The 20,893-nt window shown below is 39.7% G+C and overlaps 1 pseudogene; it reads right to left on the reverse strand.

Moving 5' to 3' along the window:
* Window positions 1-20,367: 20,367 nt before the first annotated feature.
* On the reverse strand, window positions 20,368-20,658 carry LOC120860129 (annotated as a pseudogene).
* Between the last annotated feature and the right edge of the window lie 235 nt (window positions 20,659-20,893).

Consider the following 20,893-nt stretch of genomic DNA (forward strand, 5'->3'; position numbering starts at 1 on the left):
TTTGGTAGTGTTTGGTTTAAAGTTATAATTAAAAAAAAAAAAAAACAAAACTGCAACACAAGAAATGTGCTTTTACTGCCCTCTAGTGGTTTCAGTTTTTCACTGCAACATCTATTTCAGTAGTCAATATTTCCATCAAATTCACTTCATAGAGACTATTTGAGAAAAGAAATCTGAAAAAAAAGACTTTAATTCTCAAATTTTTCTAGATAACCAAATGTTATTAAGCAGCTTTATGTAGTTGTGTCAAAATATGTGCACCCTCTACAATTTCAAAATTGTTGGTTTTGTCATCTTTTTAAATTTGTGTGTGACTGTTTCATGAGCTCCAAGTTAACTGGTTAGGGTTTAGGTAGGGAAAGGGTGTGGGTATAACTTTATCTTCCATATTAGACATGAAAATAGTCTTACTTTATACAAACATTCCAAGAGCTTATGCTTCCTTCCCCTTCTGTTAACAGCTCACCAGAAACTCACTGTACCCTCCCTGGGTGCTGGTATGTGCAAAACTGGCTGGTTGGTCCACCTTGTTGCTGCCTTGGCTTCCCCTTGATTCTTTCAGATGCTGCCAACCCCTTGAAAACCCTGGTTTAGGGGAGTTGCTCGTGGCTTCTACTCCCTGCGCATCTAGTCCAGACTCTGGAAAGGCCATTCTAAGTCTTCTGGTTTTCAGTAGCCTTCTTCCTCACCCTCTTCCCTATACCAAACAAGCACAAGGAAACATCTAGATGCCCTCACATCACAGAAGAGCCCCTGTTAACCAAAGGATCTGTCTTGGGCTCTCTTTTTTTCTCAAACTTCTTATGCCTCAACTGTTAGCTCCATCAGAATTTCCTGGAAGATGTGTTAAAACACTAATGTCTGGCCCCACCCCTAGAGTGTCCGATCAGTAGTCCTGAAGTGGATTCCAAAGACCTGCATTTCTAACAGGTTCCCAGAATATGCTGATGCTTCTTATCCCAGGACCCACATTTATGAACTGCTGGCTTAAACCAGTATTTTCTCAATTGTTCACCTTAAGGCACAAGGAAAAACCAATAAAATGTATTCTTTACACAAGGGTTAACCTAAGCTGTAAGCCTTTATTGTGGAGAAAGCTCTTGGTCTATTTTGTGGGTTGGTCTTCCCACCCACTCTGGCCAGAGCCACAGGAGATCTTTCTTAGATCTACATCATGAGAGCCAAGTGGTAAAAGCCATAAAAATGTTAAGACCTCTCTGAGAGGTCCATGGCTCTCAGGACTTTCTCATTAGTCCACACCCAGCTTCCAGCAATTTGTAAAAATTAGCCTTTTGATGTTTCAACCAGCTGATGGGGCTTCCCTGGTGGTTCAGACGGTAAAAAATTTGCCTGCAATGCAGGAGACCTAGGTTCAACCCTTGGGTCAGGAAGATCCCCTGAAAAAGGGAATGGCAACCCTCTCCAGTATTCTTGCCTGGAGAATTCCATGGATAGAGGAGCCTGGTGGGCTATAGTCCATGCAGTCGCAAACAGTCAGACACGACTGAGCAACCCACACACACACCAGCTGATAGCCCTAGTGGTTTCTGCTTGAGGTCTGACTCAGATCATCCATGTATTATTTTCCTATTGCTACTGTATCAAGTTGCCACAAGTGTGACATCTTAAAGCAACACAAATTTATAGTTCTCAAAGTCAGATTTTTGTGTGAGTCTCACTGGGCTAAAATCGTTGAGCTCTTTTTTCAGTTTTCTCTTATTCTAAGGACAGGAGCAACGACTTCTAAACTCTTTATGTAATCTCGACCAACACTAGAAATAGTACTTTTTCATACTAGAGCCATAGTTCTCACATAACAGTAGCTGATTCTCTTGTATTTTTTGTCTTCAGCATTAGACACATAAGTTTAAGAGAGAGGATGTGAAGGGAAGATGATCTCTCCATTATAAAGACTTTGCTTTAAATTTGAGAAATTTGGAGCAAAAAGCAGGCTATAAAAGATTTACATTTCACAGAAATCAAAAGTAGTCTTTCACCTAGTCTTTTGAAAATAAGAGGACAGTTAAAGAAGACAAGAAGACTTATCACTGAATCATAATGTGAAAGCCGTGCCTTGTATAATCTATTACATGCTTTTCATTTCAATGAAAATGTATATTCTATTTCAATTAATTGGGTTAATCTGGAAAACTTAAAATCCTAGAACACATTATTTTACGGAAATTTTAAAAAATATGTGTTTATCACTTAAACTACTTTCTAGTCATAGTCAAAGAGCTTGTTTAAATACAATCTAAAAGCTAAGGGTTTAATGGTGATCTTAGAAATAGGGGGAAAGATTTGAAAATTACCCTTGTACAGTACTATAGCTGTACATAATGAAAAAAACAATTGCAAACTTACATGCAGGTGTGCAGGTATGCTAGGGGACTTAATATGATTTCACTGAAATATCAAAGGCATTATTGCATTATTGTGTACGCATTATTAATCACCAGGATTCATCATTTGATGATAATTGTTAGGTAGTTCAGTTCAGTTCAGTTCAGTCGCTCAGTCGTGTCCAACTCTTTGCGACCCGATGAATCGCAGCACTCCAGGCCTCCCTGTCCATCACCAACTCCCGGAGTTCACTCAAACTTATGTCCATCAAGTCGGTGATGCCATCTAGCCATCTCATCCTCTGTCGTCCCCTTCACCTCCTGCCCTTAATCCCTCCCAGCATCAGAGTCTTTTCCAATGAGTCAACTCTTCACATGAGGTGTCCAAAGTACTGGAGTTTCAGCTTTAGCATCATTCCTTCCAACGAAATCCCAGGGCTGATCTCCTTCAGAATGGACTGGTTGGATCTCCTTGCAGTCCAAGGGACTCTCAAGAGTCTTCTCCAACACCACAGTTCAAAAGCATCAATTTTCTTCACAGCTTTCTTCACAGTCCAACTCTCACATCCATACATGACCACTGGAAAAACCATAGCCTTGACTAGACGGACCTTTGTTGACAAAGTAATGTCTCTGCTTTTGAATATGCTATCTAGGTTGGTCATAACTTTTCTTCCAAGGAGTAAGTGTCTTTTAATTTCAGGGCTGCAGTCACCATCTGGCCCAGAAAAATAAAGTCAGCCACTGTTTCCTCATCTATTTGCCATGAAGTGATGGGACCAGATGCCATGATCTTAAGTTTTCTGAATGTTGAGCTTTAAGCCAACTTTTGCTCTCTCCTCTTTCACTTTCATCAAGAGGCTTTTTAGTTCCTCTTCACTTTCTGCCATAAGGGTGGTGTCATCTGCATATCTGAGCTTATTGATATTTCTCCCAGCAATCTTGATTCCAGCTTGTGCTATTTCTAGCCCAGCGTTTCTCATGATGTACTCTGCATAGAAGTTAAATAAGCAGGGTGACAATATACAGCCTTGATGTACTCCTTTTCCTGTTTGGAACCAGTCTGCTGTTCCATGTCCAGTTTTAATGGTTGCTTCCTGATCTGCATACAGATTTCTCAAGAGGCATGTCAGGTGGTCTGATATTCCCATCTCTTGAAGAATTTTCCAGTTTCTTGTGATCCACACAATCAAAGGCTTTGGCATAGTCAATAAAGCAGAAATAGATGTTTTTCTGGAACTCTCTTGCTTTTTCCATGATCCAGCAGATGTTGGCAATTTGGTCTCTGGTTCCTCTGCCTTTTCTAAAACCAGCTTGAACATCTGGAAGTTCATGGTTCATGTATTGCTGAAGCCTGGCTTGGAGAATTTTGAGCATTACTTTACTAGCATGTGAGATGAGTGCAATTGTGCGGTAGTTTGAACATCCTTTGGCATTGCCTTTCTTTGGGATTGGAATGAAACCTGACCTTTTCCAGTCCTGTGGCCACTGCTGAGTTTTCCAAATTTGCTGGCATATTGAGTACAGCACTTTCACAGCATCATCTTTCAGGATTTGAAATAGCTCCACTGGAATTCCATCACCTCCACTAGCTTTGTTCGTGGTGATGCTTTCTAAGGCCCACTTGATTTCACATTCCAGGAAGTCTGGCTCTAGATGAGTGATCACACCATTGTGATTATCTTGGTCATGAAGATTTTTTTGTACAGTTCTTCTGTGTATTCTTGCCACCTCTTCTTAATATCTTCTGCTTCTGTTAGGTCCATGCCACTTCTGTCCTTTATCGAGCCCATCTTTGCATGAAATATTTCCTTTGTATCTCTAATTTTCTTGAAGAGATCTCTAGTCATTCCCATTCTGTTCTTTTCCTCTATATCTTTGCATTGATTGCTGAGGAAGGCTTTCTTAGCTCTCCTTGCTATTCTTTGGAACTCTGCATTCAGATGCTTATATCTTTCTTTTTCTCCTTTGCTTTTCACTTCTCTTCTTTTCACAACTATTTATAAGTCATCCCCAGACAGCCATTTTGCTTTTTTGCATTTCTTTTCCATGGGGATGGTCTTGATCCCTGTCTCCTGTACAATATCACGAACCTCTGTCCATAGTTCCTCAGGCACTTAGAATAGGAATAAGTAGTCCAGAATGGTGGTGGCTAAAGGCAAGGAAGGAAAAAGTCCAAGAAAATAGAACAAAGGAAGGTCCAAGGACCAAAATGAGGACTTCAGGTAAAACAAACAGCACTCCTGGCTAGCCAAATTTACATAGGGCAGGCCCATGGAGAGGAAAAAAAAAAAACATATAAAAAGAGGAGCCAAAGCGCCAGGGGTCTCTCTCTTCTCTTCATGTCTTTTGGGTCAGCATGCCCTCACACCTCAAGGATGTATTTTCCTTTACTTTCTAAATAAAACTGAGCTGTAACATGGTGCTGTAACACTGGTCCTTCCGAGGGCTGAAACACTAGTCTGTTGCTTCAAATTTTTGTTGTGATGAGACAGAACCAAGGAAATTACACACTCCTCTGACATCTATGATGCCATTTCTCAGATTTAACCTGGCTGAAACAACCTCGGTGTGGCCCTTGCAAGGGTTTCTGAACAAGGAGAGACTTGAGGCATTTTGAATGAGAAGTCTTATTTCTGGGTAAATACCTCCAGCTAAGTTAAAGAAAGTATCACAGTACTCAAGAAAAACATTCAGACCCTACAGGATCTCAAAGAATGAGCTGGAGAGTTCTCAGGGTGGCCACAGTCTCTCTTTGGGCGATCCTCCTGGTGATGGAAATTTGGAGTTGGCTAATTCCCCTACTAGTCCCTGTCATCACCATATTGATACTGCTTGTGATTATTCTGTATATTATCAATTGCCTAACTCATTTTGTCTCTGCCCAGGTCAACAAGCTACAACATGCAGTGCCAGTGCAACAAGGATATATAACACTAGAGCTGACCACAGAAAATACCACTCACCCTTAGACGGACACAGCTATAAGGACTCTGAGGCCTGAGACTAGCAAGAGGGGGAGGCCCAATGCTCCTTGCAGTCCCAGTTCAGCAGGAAGTAGCCAGAGAGACCTCGATGCCCCTATTCCCAAAGAATTGGGCCTCCCATCTCTTGAGGGGGAAATCTTAGGTAGTTAGAATAGGAAAAAGGAGTCCAGAATGGCCGTAGCTAAAGACAAGGAAGGAAAAAGCCTGAGAAAATAGAGCAAAGGAAGGTCCAAGGATTGGAGTGAGGACCTCAGGTAAAACAAACAGCACTCTTGGCTAGCCCAGTTTACATAGGGCAGGCCTAGGCGGAGGAGAAAAAAACATATAGAGAGAGGAGCCAAAGGGCCAGGGGTCTCTCTCTTTTCTTCACATCTTTTGGGTCAGCATGCCCTCATACCTTAGGATGTATTTTCCTTTGCTTTCTAAATAAAATTGAGCTGTAACACGGAGCTGTAATACTGGTCCTTCTGAGGGCTGAAACATTGGTCCGTCACTTCAAATTTTTGTTGTGATGAGAGAGAACCAAGGAAATTACACACTCCCCAGACATAATTATGTTAACTTTTTTCAAAATTTTGTGACGTGTTGATACACAGTTTTCATTTACTTCTGATGAAATGTCTCAAAGTCTTCCCTCTCTTGTCTTTCTAAAGTATAACCACAGAGTTGGCTGGGGACTTAGGAAATGCGATAAACTGTGAAACATCTGTTTCTTTACCAGAGTATGTTTCATAACCTATATATTGTATCAGAGGGTGCAAACTGACAGCCTCAGATAAAGTTTAGTCTGCAGATACATTTTCTTTGGGCCACGTCTTTTTAAAAAAAAAAAAAAAGTTTCCAGTATTCAACAAACAAAAGGCTGCAATTTTTAAATTTTGGATTTCTAGCTTTTGTATTCAGAACATACTTCCACCGGTTAAGAAAAGACTGATATGAGAATGAAGTCCCTTCTTGGGGAGGGGCCCTGAAGGCACAGGTGGTTGTGCCTCTTTGATTGGCAGCATTCCTACTGCTCTGTATTGCATCGCATCCAGTCTATGAATTAATATCCCTGTAGGCATTAGAGTTTGCATAACTGACACTTTCTTCTGCCACCTCAGTCACTGGGGAGATTACTAATATCTAGCATTATCTTATAGTGGGGCTGAGGGTAGAATTACATAGAAGTGCCTAGCCATAGAAATTTAATTTTCATAAACAGCTGAATCTGTATCAGTTTGTAATTCTGGGTATGTGTGTGTGCACACCTGTGCTCAGTCATGTCTAACTCTTTCCACCCCACAGACTGTAGCCTGCCAGGCTCCTCTGTCCATGGTATTTTCCAGGCAAGAACACTGGAGTGGGTTGCCATTTCCACCTCCAGGGGATCTTTCCAACCCAGAGATCAAACCCGTGTCTCTTGTGTCTCCTGCGTTGGCAGGCAGATTCTTTACCACTGTGCCACCTGGGAAGCCCCTTGTAATCATTGGTATGCTCTAAAACTGTTAAGCCACAATTGAAAGGAAGTCCTATAGCCAGATAATATCTGACTCTTTTTTTTTTTTTTTTGTAGTATGATTCATTTCAGTTCAGTTCAGTCACTCAGTCATGTCTGACTCTTTGCGACCCCGTGAATTGCAGCACGCCAGGCCTCCCTGTCCATCACCAACTCCTGGAGTTCACTCACACTCACATCCATCGAGTCAGTGATGCCAGCCAGCCCTCTCATCCTCTGTCGTCCCCTTCTCCTCCTGCCCCCAATCCCTCCCAGCATCAAAGTCTTTTCCAATGAGTTAACTCTTTGCATGAGGTGGCCAAAGTACTGGAGTTTCAGCTTTAGCATCATTCCCTCCAAAGAAATCCCAGGGCTGATCTCCTTCAGAATGGACTGGTTGGGTCTCCTGGCAGTCCAAGGGACTCTCAAGAGTCTTCTCCAACACCACAGGTCAAAAGCATCAATTCTTCGGTGCTCAGCCTTCTTCACAGTCCAACTCTCACATCCATACATGAGCATTGGAAAAACCATTAGTTATACTATAAAAAGTATTTTTAAAATCCAGTCAGGATTCTTTGGACTCAAATGCAAACATTCAAACCCAGATGTGTTTAAAGTTAAAAGCCAGGAGTGAGGGTTGGAGCCTAAGAGACATTCAAGAAAATAGTAAGTAATGAGAACAGCTGACTGGGTACTGGCTGCATACAATCTCATGCAAAGTACTCCTGCTTCTGAGAGCATTTCTTACAATGGCTCTTCTTCACCCACCCACCTCATCCCTATTTCAGTTAGTTTCTCCTCCCAGTTTTAATCTTCTCACTGTGGCTACTCCAGCCCCTGAAGTTTGTCAGTCTCCATTGGTTGGTTGTTGGAGGAAGGGCTCAGATTGGTCTAGCTCCTCTTTTGAAACCAATTGCAGAAATCATAAAGCAATGTGCAACTTCTGGATTGTTTGCTATGGGTTAAGCTTTGGGCCAAGCTTTGGGCCTTGACTGTCTTGTCCAATCAATCACGGTCAGTGATGTGTTAACATCCTTATAATCATCATCCCTCTCATCTCATATCATCACAGTCAGTACCATTGCTAGCATCATGTATGGATGTGAGAGTTGGAATGTGAAGAAGCTGAGCACCGAAGAATTGGTGCTTTTGACCTGTGGTGTTGGAGAAGACTCTTGAGAGTCCCTTGGACTGCAAGGAGATCCAACCAGTCCATTCTGAAGGAGATCAGCCCTGGGATTTCTTTGGAGGGAATGATGCTAAAGCTGAAACTCTAATACTTTGGCCACCTCATGCAAAGAGCTGACTCATTGGAAAAGACTCTGATGCTGGGAGGGATTGGGGGCAGGAGGAGAAGGGGACGACAGAGGATGAGATGGCTGGATGGCATCACTGACTCAATGGACGTGAGTGTGAGTGAACTCCGGGAGTTGGTGATGGACAAGGAGGCCTGGCGTGCTGCAATTCACAGGGTCGCAAAGAGTCAGACATGACTGAGCGACTGAACTGACTGAACTGACTGACTGACTCCTTACCCCAGGGAGTTCACATGCCAGAGGTGAAGAGAGACAAGAAAAAAAAGTCCTACTGGGATTTCTATTCGCCTGATGTATTCTTTGCACAACAAGCCACACCTGACCAAGGAGCCCCCATTTAGACAGAAGTTGCCTAGCAGCCTCTCAGTAAGCCCAATGGGTAAGCATCACACTAGTTTACAACTTCCTCTGAAATACCTACTTGTCCCATGTTTCTTGGTGGATGAATTAGGCTTCCTGCCCAGTTTCCAAGATTTCTTAGCATCTTAAGGTTTTTTCTTCCTATCCTTTTTCTTCTTAGCCAGTCTTCAGAAAATAGTCTTATGTCAGCCATGTGTCCTTTAATATGAATCTGAGACACTGTATTGCCTCTCCTAAGAATTTGGCCATCTTCTTGGTAATGATAACCCTGTATGCGAGACAGCAAAAGAGGCACAGATATACAGAGCAGTCTTTTGGACTCTGTGGGAGAGGGAGAGGGTGGGATGGTTTGGGAGAATGGCATTGAAACATGTATAATATCATATATGAAACGAGTCGCCAGCCCAGGTTCAATGCATGATACTGGATGCTTGGGGCTGGTGCACTGGGACGACCCAGAGGGATGGTACAGGGAAGGAGGAGGGAAGGGGGTTCAGGATGGGGAACACGTGTATACCTGTGGCGGATACATGTTGATGTATGGCAAAACCAATACAATATTGTAAAGCATTTAACCTCCAATTAAAATAAATAAATTTATATTTAAAAAATTGGCCATCTTCTTTCTTAGTTTGAAAGCTTGAGTGAAGTGGCTTGTCCTTATTAAAGAAATTTGAGAAGTCAGGTCTTCAGTGAAGTAAATAGCAGGGAGAAAGCCTGTCCAAATACACACCTTCTCCTTTACATTCAAAACTGGCCTTTATTCAGTATTTCTTCTGGTTTTAATTAGAAGCAAAAAGTACTTCACGCTTCCTAAAAATGCTCAAGGGTAATTCAGAACTAAACTGCGTTTACCTAATACTACCAAGTTTATACTTCCTAATTACAGCTGTTTGCCAGCAATTCTTTATTAGTAGTACAGTGTCAGCTTCCAATAAGGGTGGAGGGGTGGGGAGGGACTCGTGACAGTGAAGCTGGTCTTTTCGGGAGGAGACAGCTCAGGGTCCATGACCATTCTCACTAAAGGGACACTGAATAAATAGGGAAAGTGTCCAAATAAGCTTAAATAAGATGAAAAGAGCAGTGTCTGCCATTGCCTCATGTTGAAGTTAGGGGAGAGCACACCTATTCATTCCTGACACTTTAAGGCCTCATTAACTAGATACTGCTTAGGCCAAATTAATTGTGTTAAAGGAGAAAGCACCTGTCAATGCATTTAACTGTGTCCCTATTATTAGAACGCTTACATCTTATATTCTGTGTAGGGTGGAGACAAGATTTTATAAATGATCAGAAAGGTATTTCTTGTATGTTTAAATCAGACTAAAAAGTGTCCAACTATGTCCTAATAGCAACCCAGTCTCTAAAAATAAACTCTGTGTCTGTTACTTGCAATGCTGGCTTCACTGAGAATCTATTTTACGTGATTTTTCCATGCCTAGAAAAAAAGAGGTGTGGTTCTTCCTGCAAACACTTTTGAAGATCTATTTGATGATTTTGTAGGATCCATAAAGTGCCTAAGGATTACTCATGTATCGCTGGCTTCAGAGTAACTGAAATGACTGTAGTGATTGTTTTTTAACTTTCTACAGATGTTAGAAAATTTCAAGTCAAGTGCTTCGTAAAAAATGTCACTCTACCTATGCCTGGTTCCTTTATCTTAATGAATGGAATTCTTTTTAAAACTTGGACTTGTGCATGTTTGCTTACTCTAGGCAATAATCAAGATTAATTATTGTGCAAAGCTCCAGAAAATTGAAACTGAGTTACTGTATTTCATGAGCTTCTATTAAAAAAAAAAGTTGTGTTTTTTTTTTTTTCCTGCTTATATTGTTCCTTGTATTTTATTGAAGGATGGATAGTGATGCTTACTTAGGGGAGATGGGGAGAAAGGAACAGGAAGGATTTTCTCCTGTTCCAACATTTTCTTATAAAATCAGAGTCTGTGAAGCAACAAGTAATAATATAAGAAGAAGTGATACAGCCCACTTTCTTCAGGTTTTCCTTTCCCACGTTTTACACCAGGGAAATTGATGCCCAGAAAGACGACATCTTTTACAAAGGTGAGAAATCAATTGGAAAAAGGATAGGCACTAGGATCTATGTTCTCCAGACTTCTGGTCCGGTGCTCTTACCACTTAGAAAGAACAATAGTAAGAGGAAGGCCTTTATGAATATATCACAAACATAGTAAATTTTTTTAGATCTGTGCATGATGCATACAGCTTTTAAAGCAAAGTCTTTGGAATACTTACAGAAGGAATAACTATCCCACCTCCGAAATAGAGAGAAACATACCTTACTTGAAATACTTTGCTAATTATACAAGGAATATTTTGGAGAGGCTAGAATGGGCAGCTATCACTTATTTGCAGTTGAGAAATTAAGTTGGCTTTGGAGTCATCTCTCTGCTAGTGAAATGTATACCAGAGCAAGCATATTTATTGGATATTCCAAGATCCAGAAAATAAAACTTCTCTATTCAAGCCATGTAACTATCAGAGTTCCTCTTGGAAGTAACCAGAACTGACTTTGGATGAGCTAAATCCAAAAAGAATTTCTCGAAAAGTTTACTGGATACTCACAAAATTTCCAGCAAAGCTAGAATATTAAGCACAGGAAAGAAGTAGGAACCAAGAAAGCCTGAGTACCAGGAACACAGCTAAAATTACTCCTCAGGGAATATCAGGTTGAACATGATGGCCATATCTGAAGGATGCCAGACATTGCCTTTGCCAGTCTTGGACATTGCCTGCCGCTGGCATCATTACCAGTGCTCACCCAAGAACTGTCACCGCTGCTGCCTACACCAGGACAAAATCTGTGTCCCTGTATCTTCACATCACTTGCCCTAGTGTAGGTTTATAGGTTGAGAGTGTCTGGCAATATTAAGGTTATAATGCTTTATTCTGGCTGCTACAAAAGCTGTCATAGCAGGCACCTGCCATTTACTACTTTTGTGGACATCAAGAATAATGGGTAATTCTTTGCCCCATTCCTTCCTTACCCAGGAAGGAAAGGGGTACACACGACACGCAACCAACACCACCAAAGACATCAGCCTGTCAGATATCCAGAGCAAATTATGTTCATGTTGTTCAGTGAAGAGGCAAGGGGGAAATGACCATTTTTCAACAACATCTACATCATAAACAATTAAAATTAGAAAGAAGAGGAGCTGCATAACCCAATGAATGTATAATGAAGAATGCCTCAACCCACCTCCAAAATCTAAACCAAGTCTTCCACTGCCCACTGCCTAACTGCATAAACTTGAACAGGTCCCTTCACATCTCTGGTTCTGTTTCATCATCTTATAAATGAGAGAGTTGAACTAAACAATCGTAAGGTCTCTTCTTGCTGTGACAGCCTCTAACTCAAACCTGAGAGTATCAAGAGAGTGGGTGGCTCAGTCCTGTGGCCTGGTAAACCAGATCCCATTTGGAAGAAACAATCATGAGGTTGAAAGGTTTGTGCAGACAGACAAGAAAAAAATCTAAGGTTTTTTTGTTTTTTTTTTTTAATTTCATCACTTACGCTCTGATTGAGACAAAGAAAATATTTTTAAAAATTTCTCACCAGTTAAGAGGTAAGAAACCATTTGCTGGAAAGGCAATTGGAGTAGCTAATTCAGATTTGCTAGTGAGAATCTGTACTAGTAAAGCAAAGAGGATACAAGAGCACTGGGTAGCACTGTATTTGTTTCTGCACCAGCAGTGTCACCAATTTAAATCCTGGAATTTTCAATGATTATCTTCGGCATCAACTGACAGGCTTTGATTTTTAATGCCAAACTTGAAGCTTTAAGAACAAAATCAATAAGCTCTTAAAGTGAGGAAAATTTCTTAAAATCTCTTGAAGAAGTATTAAACATCCTGGAGTTACTTCCAGAGTAATTAATAACGTATAACAGAAGCCTTGTTAAGACATAACAGTGAAGAGCATTTGTTTATCTTTCTCAAATCATAACTCTGTGTACATATTTCATTATTTGCAATAAGAATCCTGTCACTCTCATGAAAACACAAGGATAAGAATTGTGTGGCTATATTTTTATAGGAAGAACATCGCTTGAAAAACTGGAGTCTGATATCTGCCCAAATTCTGAGTTGCTTAAAAAGGAAACTTCCTGTGGGTTAAATAATGTTAAGAACCTGTAGTGACAGTCCTTGCCACTTGATCTTTTAGGTAGATAACTAACCTCAAAGTTACTTCGGGGTCCTTCATAATTAGGGAGCAAAGAGGAATTCAGGAAAATTATGTGTTTTTAAACAATCTTTGAACAGCATTCCACTTTTGATTTTCTGAGAAAAACTCTCTTACTTATCAGAGCATATTTTACCATGACTCTGTTTTCCCCAAATGTGAAATTTATGAATTGGAGCAATCAGTCAATACACAACCCGAGATAATGAATTTGTATATCAATAATAATTTCATAATACTACATATACAGATCAGATTCCTAGAAGAAAATCCTGGAATATGTATCTAATTAGAAAGTGTATACAGAGAATAATTAATAGATGCATTAACAGTAAAACATTTGAAAAGATAACACATCGACTTAAAGTATAAACACTCTGTGGACCACCTTATATTCCCATTTATACTTTATAGTAAATTATCTGAATGGAAGGCAATAAGTAAAAAGTACAAATGGTCCTCAATATTTATGCTCATTTTTGAAGTAAGTTAAACAGTTTCAGATAATTTTTGAGCAAAAATGACTACGCTTTCTCAACTACGCTTAGTCACAGGAAAAAGGAAATAAGAACATTAGGAAAATTATTTAACCAGCAGTTTATATTAAAACATTTTAATTTTAAAAATCTGTTAAATATTTAAAACCAAATAAGCATTTGGCAATCCAACTCTAGGCAACAGAAATTTGGTTATAGTATTTCATATACCTGTTAAACCACAAATAAAGGTTGTAGTTTCTTTTTAAATATTTTTTTCTATTCATCTTTGACATTTAGAGTCGATTAGCTAATTATTGGGTGTGGATGTCTGTGGCTTGAGCTTTTCTCCTGAGGAATCAATATTTATTTAATGATTTTTTAAGGCAAAAATCGTCTGTTTTTTCAGGGTGGTCCCAGTACTTTCCAGTTGTAAAATAAATTCGGCTGAGATCCAAGAAATTCACATGGGTTCAGGTTAAATTGAGTATTTTGGTTCTTTTAGAATTGAAACTTGGGCTAGTGAGAGCCTCTAGTCATTTTTTTCCCTCTAAACATAGGGTTATGTTCTTCTGGAGAGTGATCACTATTAAATCTAAGGCAAGTTTTACTGAGTCCTTTTTCCTTCCTGTTAAAGCTTGAAGGTGTATCCTTAGGACTTCAATCTCCAGTCCCCACACAAGATTACATATTCTGAACCAAGATTAAGAAGGTGAATAAATTCAACACTAACAAAATGAGTCTTTGGCCTTTGCAAAATCAAGCCAATGAATTCTGAGCCAAGAAGAAGAATATGTTTTTGTTCTGGTGTATCAAGTCAGTTTTTTCAATTATTTTTTAAAATACTCCTTCAATTAGAAAAGCATAAAATTCAACTTTAAAACAGTTTTAAACAGCCAATTCATCTTTATAAAAGTCTAAGAAAACATAAGGATTATCGGCTTCACTTTACAGAGGAAAGTGATAATCATGCACTGATCCCATTATCCATACAAAGTAAAGCCCTGGAGAAAAGGTTAGAATTGAAGCAATCTTGGCATCTGGGGTAAGTTTAGAAAAATAGGAAAGCCACATTAAAACAAAAAAAAAGAAAGGTTTTTAAAAAGCTAAAAACAGACCAGCTGTTGACTTCTGGATGTCAATGGCAACAAGAGAAAACAACACATGTGGATTCAATGTTCTTTCCACAGACAGAGTCTCAGAAAAACATATTCTCTGAGAGATCTAACCAATTATGTTTGACTGTAAACCACTGTCTAACACACCCTACCACATTCCTGTGCCTGGAAAAATAAGAGGATGGAGATGAATAGACTTAAAAGATAGATCCAGACTTCAAGGAGAACAGTCAGAAAAGTACCAGTGACTGAAATGAAAATTCACATTGCATGGATATCTCACCATTAGCATGAACATTTTCATTTGCCTGGAAGAAAACCAATTAGCTATTTCATGACCTCCATATTAATTATTGATAGTAAATGAGAAAAGTGTATCTCACACTTATACAATTTCCGGAGAATCACCCAGCAAGAAGGTTAAAAATGGGTTTGATATTGGCTGTCTTCCTCTAGTGGTAGAGATCCTGCTTGCCAATGCAGGAGACATGAGACACAATTTCGATCCCTGGGTCAGGAAGATACCCTGCCGAAGGACATGGCAACCCGCTGCAGTATCCTTGCCTGGGAAATCCCATGGACAGAAGAGCCTGGTGGGCTACAGTCCATAGGATCACAAAGAGTCAGACATGACTGAGCAACAGAGCATACACACTGGCTGTCTTTGTTTTCTGCTTATGTGACCCCTACCTTAATTAGGGGCATTCACAATCAGCCAGATTCTAAAGCTTGTCCAGAAGATATCAAAGAAAAACCCTAGAATGGACTTCTGAATCTGAGACCCTTCATTAGCTTTTTTTTTTCTTTTTAACTTGCTGCCTCATATCTGTGTGATGTTGAAATTAAACTGTCTAGATGTTTTGTCTCAACAGCCTTCCAATAATGCAGTTAGGTCATGGGTCATGTTGTGATCTAATAAACAAGAGTGGAAACACATAGTCCCCTCTTAGGAATATTTCACAGTCAAATTCAGGAAGACAGAGAGGTAATTAACTACAATAATACAGTGCAAGTGCTGAGAGACAGGAATGCATAGAAAATGTTAAAAAGCACAAATATTTGCATTAACATAGCCCGTGTGAGACACAGAAGCATTCCTCAAAGAGGTGACCATCTTTGTTAATCTTGAAGAACCACTGGTGCAAGTAACCCAAGCAAGGATGTGACTCAGAAAAAGTCCTTCCAGGCAGTGAGTGCCCTGAGCAAGAACATGGAGCCTAAGAAAGCATAGGAATTCAAGACCCTATCAGTTGTGGCATGAGAAAAGCAACTTCATTTTGTTCACTGATTTACCCCCAGTGCCTAGCCCTTAAAGTAGGTGCAAAGCCATGAATGATTAAACAAACAAATCCAGTCATTTATTATCAGCCATTTTTGACTGTTGAATGGAGAGGCAATATTATTTTTATTTATTTTTTTGGTTATATCACCAGCACACAGGATCTTAGTTCCCCGACCAGGGATCAATCAGCCAGCCCCTGCAGTGAAAACAGGGAGTCTAAGCACTGGCCCACCGGGGAAGTCCCAAAGGGGCAGGAGTATATCAAATTGTAAGTGAATTACCTGAGAGAAAAATAACGCCCGAATCTGCTTGAAAAATAAAAAATCAAATGGGTAGTAAATGTTGTCAGTATCTATCTAAATTTCTAGATAGTAAGCCACACGTGAATCATGATTATATTTGTATAATTTTCTTTAAGCAAAACTTGGAATTTAAATGTTTGATTCATCTCTGTAGTTTCCATCTCATTCAATCTCTGGGGAGTCAAAGGAATCCATTGAGTCTATAACTGATAGATGCCAGGGTCATCTCATTGGCCATCTGCAGACTAACTGCACCTTCTGTCTCCAAGAAAGGAACCCTGAGGGACTTTTATCCATCTGAGTTATGTATGTGTAGGGGGAGAGATGTGAGTATGGGAAGGAAAATTGGTACTGGGCTGGTTTGAACATTTCACTAAGCACATATCTGAAGGAATAAAAAAATTGAATGCTGAATAAAACAAGGGGCATAGACATCTGGAAGTCAGACCCCTTTGCCTTACCATAACACACCACACATCATAAACACAACTGACTTCTACCTCTATTTCCTTCCTTATCAGAACATAGTAATCTTTCTCAGCCTAGTTCAGAATCATCAAAGTGTTTGATACTATCCATTAGTAAGGAGTCTCCAAAATCTCTCCAAAGAACTCAGTTCAGTTCAGTCACTCAGTCATGTCCGACTCTTTGTGACCCCATGAATCGCAGAATGCCAGGCCTCCCTCCCCATCACCAACTCCCGGAGTTCACTCAGATTCATGTTCATCGAGTCAGTGATGCCATCCAGCCATTTCATCCTCTGTCGTCCCCTTCTCCTCCTGCCCCTAATCCCTCCCAGCATCAGAGTCTTTTCTAATGAGTCAACTCTTTGCATGAGGTGGCCAAAGTACTGGAGTTTCAGCTTTACCATCATTCCTTCCAAAGAAATCCCAGGGCTGATCTCCTTCAGAATGGACTGGTTGGATCTCCTTGCAGTCCAAGGGACTCTCAAGAGTCTTCTCCAACACCACAGTTCAAAAGCATCAGTTCTTCAGCGCTCAGCTTTCTTCACAGTCCAACTCTCACATCCATACATGACCACAGGAAAAACCCTAGCCTTGACTAGACAGACCTTAGTCAGCAAAGTAATGTCTCTGCTTTTGAATATGCTATCTAGGTTGGTCATAACTTTTCTTCCAAGGAGTAAGCGTCTTTTAATTTCATGGCTGCAGTCACCATCTACAGTGATTTTGGAGCCCCCAAAAATAAAGTTTGACACTGTTTCCACTGTTTCCCCATCTATTTCCCATGAAGTGATGGGACCAGATGCCATGATCTTCATTTTCTGAAAGTTGAGCTTTAAGCCAACTTTTTCACTCTCCTCTTTCACTTTCATCAAGAGGCTTTTTAGTTCCTCTTCGCCTTCTGCTATAAGGATGGTGTCATCTGCATATCTGAGGTTATTGATATTTCTCCCGGCAATCTTGATTCCAGCTTGTGTTTCTTCCAGTCCAGCATTTCTCATGATGTACTCTGCATATAATTTAAATAAGCAGGGTGACAATATACAGCCTTGATGTACTCCTTTTCCTATTTGGAACCAGTCTATAGTTCTGTGTCCAGTTCTAGCTGTTGCTTCCTGACCTGCTTACAGATTTCTCAAGAGGCAGGTCAGGTGGTCTGGTATTCCCATCTCTTTCAGAATTTTCCACAGTTTATTGTGATCCACACAGTCAAGGGCTTTGGCATAGTCAATAAAGCAGAAATAGATGTTTTTCTGGAACTCTCTTGTTTTTCCATGATCCAGCAGATGTTGGCAATTTGATGTCTGGTTCCTCTGCCTTTTCTAAAACCAGCTTGAACATCAGGAAGTTCATGGTTCACATATTGCTGAAGCCTGGCTTGGAGAATTTTAAGCATTTCTTTACTAACATGTGAGATGAGTGCAATTGTGCGGTAGTTTGAGCATTCTTTGGCATTGCGTTTCTTTGGGATTGGAATGAAAACTGACCTTTTCCAGTCCTGTGGCCACTGCTGAGTTTTCCAAATTTGCTGGCATATTGAGTGCATCATTTTCACAGCATCATCTTTCAGGATTTGAAATAGCTCAATAGGAATTCCAGGATGTCTGGTTCTAGATGAGTGATCACACCATCGTGATTATTCGGGTCGTGAAAATGTTTTTTGTATAGTTCTTCTGTGTATTCTTGCCATGTCTTCTTAATATCTTCTGCTTCTGTTAGGTTCATACCATTTCTATCCTTTATTGAGCCCATCTTTGCATTAAATGTTCCCTTGGTATCTCTAATTTTCTTGAAGAGATCTCTAGTCTTTCCCATTCTGTTCTTATCCTCTATTTCTTTGCATTGATTGCTGAAGAAGGCTTTCTTATCTCTTCTTGCTATTCTCTGGAACTCTGCATTCATATCCAAAGAACTAAGAGCACTTATTCTCTTCCATCTTTCAGCAGAATGTTACCAGTTTTCCAAAAGAATGTTCCAAATTGCTCTACTTTCTAAAGTAGCCTGTGGTGATTTCGAGACAGAAACACTTGACTAGAATCCTTCTGTGAAGAGCCACCCCTCTTCCATACACACATTCCTTCATGAAATGTGGGAAGTGGGAGTCAGAAAAGGGCTTCAGAAACCTTTCTGTGAGATGGTTTGTGGAATGCAGCATAGGCACACATAAACCTAGACCAGCATACAAATATATACTTGTTTACCAAGGTTGAAATCCTGAACATCTGAAGTCCACCATTCATGAAAAGGTATTTCATTATTCATAGGCTGGTTACAAAATATGTACTTATTTTCCAGGAAATGTAAGTAGAAAAAGACATGCCCCAGGCACTAAATAAAACCCTATCTGTGCAGAAGACATTTGTGGCTCCAAAAATCTTCCTGTTTAGGTGCCAGAGCTGGTCAAATACTGGCTTACATGCTGTATAAGTACTTTCTTCTTGCACCATGCTTCAGTACAGTCTGATAAATAACACTGGATGTCCATGAGTCTTAGCTATATTATTATTCATCATTTAGAAAATGTGCACTTTTGCATGTGTTTCTTTTCATCTCGGATTTTATTTTCCTATCTTCCAAATTTATCAAATTCTAAAGTTTTAATATACCATGCAAAATCTACATAAAATGGTTGTATCAGAGCTCTTTGATGCATTCCTTCTGCTTACAATTAGTGGTTTATAAAAAGAGCAAATATTCACAAATACTCATTTTTTGTTTTTCTGGGAAATATTTGTCATCATTTTCATGTCACAATGTGATCTGTAGTTTAAGTGAAAGAGTTTCATTAAAATTGTCTAGACTTATCAGAGGAGATCTGAGCATGCAGAAAACTTTTCAACTTCACAAACACCATACAATTGTTATTTAAAGCCCCAAACTCTGATTTTTCTGCTATAAAATGTAATAAGAATAAAAAAAAATCATTAATTGGGCTCTCAGTTGTATAAAAAATAGTGTTTCTCCAAGGAAGCAAAGCAGGATTATGAACATACTTTTTTTTTTTAATGATTCCTCAAGTTCTCTATTAAAATATTACTAACAGTAAGATTTGAGGACAGCTTTTCTGACTACATTGTTTAAGTCAACTCAATACAGCATACTGTCTCATCACAAACATAAGAAAAATAGATTGTTAATAAAATGTCTTTTGATAAGAAAGACTCCAAATACTCATGAAATACTCATTAGGGTATATCCACCTATATTTTAAGATATCAGATTTACTTTCGATTAAAAGAAAACTTAGGTTAACTCCAATTTATTCTTACTTAGGTCTTGCCATAGAAAGCCAACAAGGGAGAAATAAAGGATTGCTTGCTAAAAGTAAAAATAAAGAGGTACAAATAAAAGTTTCAGTTTTCAACATGAGGAGCAAAGGACTTTTAAATGCTCTTTTCCTACCATCTCAACCCCAAAACCAGAGACCGAAAGTCTGTGGGAAACTGTTAATTTAATGAGACAGTAAAGCATTTCGGAACCATGATTATAGTAGTCTACCTGTTTAAATGAAGATGTAAAAAGCTATTTTCTGTTACTGATGGGATAATAATCAGGTTTGAAGTCCATTGACCTCTGAGGATTTTAGCTAGGTGCTTAGCTAGCTTCCCTTGTGGCTCAGCTGGCAAAGAACTGCCTGCAATGCAGGAGAACTGGGTTCAACCCCTGTGTTGGGAAGATCCCCTAGAGAAGGGAAAGGCTACCCACTCCAGTATTCTGGCCTAGAGAATTCCATGGACTATATAGTCCATGAGGTCGCAAAGAGTTGGAAATGACTGAGTGACTTTCACTTCACTAGCTAGCTAAGGCTTTTCCCAGGTGGCTCAGACAGTAAAGAATCTGCCTGCAATGCAGGAGCCCTGAGTTCAATGCCTGGGTTGGCAAGATTCCCTGAAGAAGTGCATGGCAACCCACTCCAGTATTCTTGCCTGGAGAATTCCATGGACAGAAGAGCCTGGCGGGCTACAGTCCATTGGGTCATAAAGAGTTGGGCATGATTGAGCCACTAACACTTTCACTTTTAGCTAGCAGTCTAACACTAGAATTCTCCAGTGGACCAAGAAGAGTTTGCACAGAAAAGTATTTGTCTGAGCAAGCCTCTATTCCAACTTCCTGCTCCAAAAATCCATTTAATTTGTTGTTCTCAGATAGAGGACATTCAGTTCAGCTCATTTCTGTTCATTCCCTCAGTCGTGACCAACTCTTTGTGAACCTATGGACTGCAGCATACCAGGCCTCCCTGTCCATCACCAACTCCCAGAGTTTATCAGATATTAAACTGATAAGAACAGATACTAAAATTGATCTTAGCCAAAAGGCCAAGAAGCAATAAACTAAAATATTTGAATGTTTGCTTAAGTTGTGCTACCATAGCAAGAAACTCATAGAAATTGTTTTTAAAAAGCAAAGCATCTGAAAGCATTTCAGGTATTTTATAACTAGCCATGGTTCATCTTTTGGATGAATATGGAGTTTTAAATTTCTAGTAAAGATGCTGTCTTTCAAGAAGTCAGAGTAAAATATGCTATAATTTCAAGCAACATTCTTCAATACATGTTTTTATCT

The sequence above is a fragment of the Oryx dammah genome, unplaced genomic scaffold (assembly GCF_014754425.2).
Source record: "Oryx dammah isolate SB20612 unplaced genomic scaffold, SCBI_Odam_1.1 HiC_scaffold_2, whole genome shotgun sequence".
Lineage (NCBI taxonomy): Eukaryota > Metazoa > Chordata > Mammalia > Artiodactyla > Bovidae > Oryx > Oryx dammah.